The 8547-nt window shown below is 40.0% G+C and overlaps 1 long non-coding RNA gene across 1 annotated transcript; it reads right to left on the bottom strand.

The window, feature by feature from the left end:
* Positions 1-4094: 4094 nt before the first annotated feature.
* LOC149113611 (uncharacterized) lies at positions 4095-8053 on the bottom strand. The gene is made up of 6 exons (XR_016206620.1): positions 7916-8053; positions 7167-7190; positions 6249-6378; positions 5444-5546; positions 4867-4948; positions 4095-4229 (listed from the first exon to the last, which is right to left on the bottom strand). It is a non-coding gene; the product is annotated as an uncharacterized LOC149113611 (long non-coding RNA).
* Positions 8054-8547: the final 494 nt, after the last annotated feature.

Raw genomic sequence — 8547 nt, 5'->3', positions numbered from 1 at the left:
AGAAATTAAAATTTTTGAAAGAAGCACTTTGCTTAACTCAAGTTTAAGGATTTTAAAGGAAATGGTAATTATCTGTACAGCAAACTGTTGTTGGAGTCGGTGTTAGAAACTCGAGTGTCACACAACTGATTTAAACATTTTCAGGCCGTCATTTACAACTTAAATTCAAGATCCCATAAAACCTAGGCAATATTTTAGAAAAACGGAACACTCATTTGCATCTCACTTAATTTGAATGATTCTTTTTGATATGTTAACAAGTTGTCCGGTATTGTAAAATCGCTCCAAAACCAAATACGCTCATAGTCCAAAACAGAATATTGTTTACGTAGGTGCTAACAAGAAATTTGACTATAAATCGTAAGTCGCATCTTCGGATAATTATGGCCACTTTCTAAGGAATTTCACTTTTCCCTAACTTTTAATTGCAGAATTTAGAAGCAGCAACAATAATTTAAAGAGAAGAAAAGTAATTTACCTTTATAGCGCGACTTGGAAAATAAAATTTCATTCCGCGAAAAACGCATAACCACTTGAGAAACATTTTGGTTCAGTTTGGCGGCAAAAGTCGCGCTTCGCGCGGGAACTCTCTAGCGTTCCTCATTTCTAGAATTATAAGGGAACTTGAAAGAAAATTTTGCGTATAAAAATAATTCCAGCTACTTTTTTTAAATTTAGCTCAAGTGTAACAAGTGAATTTCGCCTACCTGTCGATTTGTGAACTGTCAACATGGTTTTTAATCCGGCATGGCGAGGGCGAGTGTACAGCAAATTTGTGTACGGAGGTGTACGACCAATGTTCTCATTTTCTCTGGCAAACTCTGCCTACAAATACAAAATTACAATTAATTACTAAAGAGGAACTAGTTCGTACGTATAATTTTTTGAGGAAAACGTACGTGAACGGAAAACGAGATTTTCTTCGCCGCGAATGAAGCAACATTAACTCGCAAACATGTGTTGATTTTTGAAACATTTTGTGGCCTGAAACAATAATACACTCACATGTTTGTCGCAGTTAGCTTCTCGTAACTGCAAGAATGTTGCTGAAGCTGGTTACACCGTCAATTAAGTCGGCAAAGAATAGAAATTCCGAGCTTCTTCAGTGAAAAAAATTCACTTCCTTCGAGGCGCATGTTTCGCGGGGAATGAAATTTTGAAAGCAGCGCTTTTTTCGGCCGCACATAACGTGATGAACTACTCTACGCTGATTGGCTTGTTTCGTTGCACGGGCTTTCGTCGACTACGTCATTTACTGTCAGTGACTTTTCAAGTTGATGAAAAAAGCCATTACGCAGTTTGAAATCTGTAACTTTAAGATGTTTTAGAAGATATAACTGCGAATTCTGTGAATATTTCCCGTTTCTTCTCGCCATTCAAGATTTTAAAGTAGACTTTCAAGGACGAAGAGGACCCGCGAAATTGAGTAATCCTTAACACCTAGGTTAAACCTTATTTCTTATTGGCTTCCTGACCCACGTGGGTAAGGTCTGGTTTCTGATTGGCTTTTTTAATTGCACTGGCCTTTAAATGGTTTTGCTATGGGTTTCTTGGGGTTTTTTATGGGAAAACACACGAAAATACCGCACAGATAAAGGTTAAATGAACCAGCAAGTCAGTGATAAACCTTGGCGCATTTCTATACAGGTTAGCCATTTGTCCTCTGCAAAAGCCACATCGTGAAATCAAGTGTTCAAAATTCTGCATTTATGTGAGCTATATCGCTCGATTTTCTGTCATGTCTCGCAGGGGAAAGGTGCCAAAAAAAAGAAACTCTTCCTTCCACACCTCCCAAACACGCAGGAATAACGTCCCCTTATTTAAGGGCTTATTTTATATGTCGTTAGAGCATGCTTAAGAGACTTCTGTAGAACTTCCTTGTGTTTAATCACAGTATAATGTAACGTGTTTACGGAGTTAAACCAATCTTCCGTTTAGCGTACGCTTTTAGCAAGGGAAAAAGACCCACCTGGGGGAGGGCCCCGCTCATGGGAAATAAAAACTGAGATGTTTCCTGACCGATGTCCGCTCACGGGAGGTGTACGTAAGGGGTGGCCTGCGTGTAACCGTAACCACGCTACTCGTAGGCCGCGTAAAGGGATGCCAAAAAATTTTGAAGCGCAAAATTCCTTACGATCATAAGCCCCCCTCTTCTCTCTCTAACACAATAAACCTCCATCGAGTCCACGGTGCATTTTTTTCAGACAATTTTTTTTTCTCTCGATTTTGTAGTCGTTATCTCATCGCCTAGGCTCGATTACCAGTCGGCGTTGTTCGGGAAATGGAACTCGCGCTAACTTAGAAAGAAAAGAAGAAATGCCTGTAGACAAACAAGTCTTGCTGCTCTCATCAGGTTCTCCTGTGATTTCTGTAGCCCGCAGCAGGTGGTTTAGCGGGGCAGAGCTCCGATACTCAAAGCGCGATACACGAACACGGAGCGCGCGCTTGTGCTGTGCCCCTGAAACCATCTGCTGTATGATGCGGCCGGCTAAACGTCCGTCACATTATGCGGGCGCGTCTCGGCCGCTTGTGTTCTCGCGCACCCCTTATGTCATCACATGCGTTTTATTTCTGTCCCTTCTCGCTTGACGGACCAATAAAAAGGCAGAACGGGTTGTAAGGTCCACAATGTACAATTCGCTGGCATACACTTTTAAAGTACTTGGACGGAAAAGTCACACTCTTCCCAAGTATTTTGTTTACATTCCATGCGAGACTGAAAAAGACCGTGGATTTAAGGAAGTGGAGCCCTGGGGTACTGTAATAGTACCTTTAGGGCGCGGTGGCTTTGTGACCCCTCAGTCTCTATATTTAACAGCACAGGGGTTGTCTAAGCTTACAAACACCATATGAGCAGTACATTACATAATCTTGAAGTGGTCCGAGACTGAATACTGTGTTAAAAGCCATGTTGTAATTTATCACTCCAAGTTTCCCAGCACTTTTTCACCAACCTCCCGGCAGCTTCCAACCAATTCTTGTCTTAAAACTATGTCCACTTTTTCGAGTCTAATAACGTTTTGTGTTGTACCTTGGTCCTTTTTGCGGACTGAATATCAAGATGACTACTGTTGGCAAGGTCCTACAGTAACAGACATTAGATCCCAAAGGTTGAATCTAGTTTCAAGATGGTGGAATATAAGTAATACCTATCCGAAGTTTGACATCATACTCTTTTCGACCCGTGAAAGAGACGTGATTCTATTAGCGAGAGATGAAGGTTTTGGCGACTGTGGTATCTTTTGATATCAGCCAAAAACTACCAAGGCACTACATAACAAGTTATTGGACCCAAATATTAGACGTCGTGGCAAGTTGGCAGTACGTTTACGAGCCATGACTCACATGTTAGGGATTATATTTCCATCCAATGTTTAAGAGACAGGGTTCTAATACCAAGAGATGAAATATGCGTTCGAAAAGCATTCAATGTTATATTGTTTGGAAAATAGCGAAAGCATTCCTAAAAAGTTATTACCGTGTGAAAATCCATAGTTATGCGTGCTTCTAAGTAAGTCTTGATACGTAAACCATATTACATTTGTGCTGTTTAGTTCTGCAAGTGCGCAAATGATATTTTCCGGTTGCGTGCGGGGTTAGAAAGCTAGTGATTGCAGCAGTTGTATAAAATCAAAAGGGAAACAAATTGGTAGTGTACTTCTAGCGGGGGAATTGGCAGCAGGAGATTCTGTAGTGAATTGGAAGACAACTTCAGCCCGCCGGGAAATACGCAGTCGTTTCGGTGGGAAACTGGGAAATGGAAACAGTCCTTTCCACTATTCCCGCCCCAGACCTTCGCGTTCTGGACTAGGTATATAAGACACGAAGCCATCAGGCATGCGCAAAAGAGAGTAGCTCTGGAGTCGAGAATGTTCTTTCCAATGGAAGGTTTTCAAATGTTGTCAAATGGTACACACTCATCCCTTCTCATTTTGTTTGCTGGTTTTCTACACAGATGGTAAGCGCTCAAGATATCTAAAGTCCCTTCTTATACCGAGCAAGTTTCAAACCCACTGAGAAATAACGATTTCACTGTAACCGTCTGGGAATCCGTGAAACTTAAGAACTGGACTTGAATAAGTCGTAAAAGAAACTTCAATCATAAATCTTTTATTTATTTTTTTTCACTCGTTTCCTCTCATTGCAGATTATGCGCATGCTTTTTGTGCTCCGTTCCCATTCCGCTGACCGTTATGACCCAGACGGTGGGCTAGACGCCTGTGCCCTAGCTGCAAAACAAAATGCAAAATCATTTTATTTAACTGATAATCAATAACTGTCTCTATTAGTTCGAACTTTAATCAGCTTACAGCATTATACAGCCAACTTTCCTTGAAAGTATTATTAGTCCGATACTGCTTTATTTACTCAGTTAATGTTATAAAATTTATCTTTGGCCACCAAATTTCCTACAGATAGATGAAAAACGCGAAACCAATATACAGTGGAAATCAAAAGAAAAAATAGGACTTGAATTAAGTAGGAATATCAATTCTATCTTCGAAGTGTTGTCATAATTTTTTTTGATCAATACTTTCATGGTAATTCAGACCGCTAACTAGGAAAATTAAAACCCAAATTGGCTGTATTCGAGAAGTGAAGCATGTTCCCATAACAACTTGAGTCTAGGGAGCCAACAACAAGGGGTCGGGTGGTAGCTCTCGCAAGGTCTCATACGAATGGCTTGATACCCTTTGAGAGGAAAATAGACAAAACAACAGAAACAATGCCCTTAGCCTCAAAACAATAACAGCTGCTAGCAGGGAAAAAATATTACAAGCTTACGAGAGCTAAAACACTTCTGACAACAAAAACAAAAAAGTAAATACTATTTTGACTAGTTTCAAGTCAGCTGATCTGACCTACCTCGATAATTATTTAGATTAAATGCGGTACTCTTTTCATTGAACACTGCAGTTACTGTCTCCTTTCCCTTTGTAACCTTTACCTGATACACAAGCAAAACAAATATTACTCGGCGACCCTTGGAATCAATAAAACGGGGTAGAGGCAAGAGTAAAGTTTCAGTTTAGTGCTAGTAGATCATGCAGCGGGCCATTTTCTTTGGTTTTAAATTACCACGCTAAATGAGTAATTGGCTTAAAATAGCGAAGCGACAATTTCTGGTCCGGGGGATCTTTTGCGGTACAATTTGGGGATGATTTGCAGTCCCGAGATCATTTGCAGGCCTGTATAACTCGTTCGCGCAGATTTTCCCGCGCTTCGGGCCGACTTCATGCATTTGCTTCGAGTGTTGATTGGTTAATTGGACTGGCTACCTCCTTTATGGTTGGTCAGAGGGATGTCATCGGTTTTGGTTTTACAACACACAATTGAAAACCGCTCTAAGCAACCTTTGTAGGGGTAAATTACTTCAAGTGCCAGTGCCTGAACTTTTTGAACTACGTCACTAAAGATACTTTTACCGGAAATATCACTGTACCTCTTTAAGAGTCCAATCAATTATTGTCGCTGTTCTTACCCGAATCCATTCGATAATACCCACATTAATATCCCTGAAACTGCCTTTGATGACGAGTTGGTTACTAAAGGGAGTAAACAAGAGAAAATTGGCGATAAGAACCGATTTTTATAGATTTTTCCTCCCTGTAACCGTACGGGAGATAAATTTGACGAGAGCTATCATCGGTAGTCCCAGTTCTCGATCCCAGTGCTACTCGTTTTAAAATTGCCGACCACATGACCAAAAGAAACGGAGGCACTGGCGACGAGAAAGAGGACCGGAATCGCATTTTGTGGGCGCTGCTGGAATTCTTTTTACATCAATGAATAAATAAGTAAATAAATAAATAAATAAATACGATGGGGCTTTTCAGGGCCAAAGAAACCAAATGATGAAACAAATAATGCAAATGAACATAACATAGTTGCAAATCCCAACTGGAAGGAGGCAGAACACTTGGCTATTTACAAGCGTTGCCGAAGAGTTGAACTAGGGTCTACTGAAAAACAAATCCAGCTTAGTGGTCAGAGCGCCCTAACCACTCGGCCATGCCGTCTCCCCCTTCTTCACCTATAAAAGGTATCAGTTCTCTCTGATTCCAAACGTATTGTGTTTCCAGCTGCCAGGATAAACATTTGTCAATTTATTAAACATGCCAAGCCAAGCTATACCAAACCACGAGTTTTATCCACAAAGAGGTGCGATGATAACTCCCGAGGTCTCCCCCCGCCCCCTCCGACCGGGGCCCGCCATTTCGGCTGAGGACATGATGAGCATTTCATACCCTTCTGTCGCTTTGTTGGTCAAGTATTTGAATTTAGTTTCTGTGTCATCTTCTCCTTCAATCACAACAGCCATTGACAAAATATTTTTAGTTTCTGTGTCCGATCCGTAAACTTTGACCGAGTAGGAAACTGTTGAAATAAACAGAATGAACATGAAAGGAACATGCAATGAAATAAGACAGGCTCCACATGCATCTTTTCTAGAATGATACGTACATATATGCATGGGTAATCGTAGATAAGGAACTTCAAGTGTTCTACTGGATATCTTACGAGTGAGCTGCGCTCACTCCTAAGATATAAAGTTGATCACGAGAATAGAAATTCCATATCTAAAATCAACCATGTATTATTTTGTTTATTACATAAACAAAAATAACGACGTTTTTGACGATTTTTGGAAGACTTCCGACCAGTTTCCGAAAATTTTTAAGTATTCTCCAAATGATTCCTAAGCCCACGCACGTTTCCGAGGACATTTTCCGAAAATTTCCGAAGATTACCGAAGTTGCAGAAGACTTTCCAGGAACATCTGAAGATGTTTCGATTAACACCAACAAATTTAAGTACGGTGAAAGGGTCAAGCATGCCTTGATATCAAACATCACGTCATTGATATCATTACAGTTAAATTATCGTAAGTTTACACACGTGTTCAATTTCGGTTTTTCTCAGGGCTGGAAATCCTTGTAAATCACCGAAGTTATTATAATAAATACAGTTTTAAGCCGTTGACGATTGAAAGCTTTCGATTGAGAATTTCGGGTCCAAGGCCAAAACACAGCGGTTCTGAACGCAGCGGCTTCTAAGTAGATCTAAACACCCTCATTAGAATGGTTTCTTAACTTTAGCTCACTAATTTCTTTCATCATATTTAAATTTATTTATATTTTTTTGCGTCATTCTCATTTACTTACCGTATGGATTAAGCCAGGCTCTAGCTGCAAAGCAAAATACGAGATAAGTTTATTAAATTGACTTCGTATAGCTGTTTGTGTTACACTTTAATATTACTATTATTACTCAGTGCGGTCAAGAGAGCATGAATAGGAAAAGTACTCTCCCTTCTCTGATGAAGTCTCGATTTCCGCCACTCTCTCGAGTCTGGTCTACGTTCCTCCGCGAGAAGAGACGGCTAGACGCGTGAGCGTCAACTTTCGGGGGAGGGGTAAGTAAGTAAGTTTGATCCTTTATTTAAACACGATGAGATTAAAAGCATTACATGCTTGAGGGGTCATGTGTAACTGACTAGTATCTAAGTAACCTACAAGTTAAAGTGGATAAAATATATCAAATGCATAATCACACTTAAAAGTAAATCCAATACAATGCATAATATATAGCGGGTAGGCGTATAAATGAGCAATCGTACAATTTTTTAACATTACTCGTGGTGTAGTCCTTAATTGCACTCGCTTTCATACGATTACCTATACTAATAATAGAGTTCAGAAAATTACCATAGGGTACTAGGAAACCTTGGGCATAGAGTGGTTTTCAATTGAGTGTCCTAAAACCAAACCCAAACCAATTACTTACCAATTAGACTACTATGTGTGCATTGGAAAGTTTTAGCTTAAAAGGGCTAGTTTTAAGAGTACACATGGGCATTAGATTTCTAGAACAAATAATATTTTCCAGCTGTTGTTTTGGCGTCAGGACGTACCAGAATACCAGCGGATGTTTGAGGGCCATACTGGAATGGTTTCCTTGAACACTGCAGTTCGCGTTTCGTCTCCCTTTGTAACCTTCACCTGATACAAAAACAAACCAAATATTCTTTAAGTGACATGTTCTGAGCATTTGAGTAACACGAAATTAATGGCTAGTTTAGAGCTACTTATTTGTATTACTCTTACTGTAGATACCAGGTCTAAACATGCGCATATTTTCCGCCTGTTTGTCAATATAAACCAGTCTTTCGCCCACAGTGGCAAACGTAAGCAAGCAAGCATAAATGAAGTAAATAGGCAGGTAGATAGGTAGGTAGGTAAGTGAGAAAGTAACGTATTGTAGGTAATTTATGTTTCGTTCATAAATTAGTAAACGCATGCAAACAAAGTAATAATATATAACTGAGCAATGAATTGTACTAAATGTATTTTAAGTATTATATGTCGTGTATGGAATGGAATTTAATAATAATAAAAACAGTCATACACTGCTGTTCCTCTCTCCCTGGCCGGGGACATTGTGTTATTTTGTTGGGCAAGACACTTTACTCTCACGGAAACTTGCGATGGACTGGCATCCCATCCAGGGGGGATTAGAAATACTCCTGGTCACTTCATACTGCTG

Source organism: Orbicella faveolata, unplaced genomic scaffold, assembly GCF_042242905.1.
Source record: "Orbicella faveolata isolate gen_17 unplaced genomic scaffold, um_ofav_v1 contig_14, whole genome shotgun sequence".
In the NCBI taxonomy this organism is placed as follows: Eukaryota; Metazoa; Cnidaria; class Anthozoa; order Scleractinia; family Merulinidae; genus Orbicella; species Orbicella faveolata.
The sequence above is the reverse complement of the archived record's forward strand: the minus strand, read 5'-3'. Positions and strand labels throughout refer to the sequence as shown.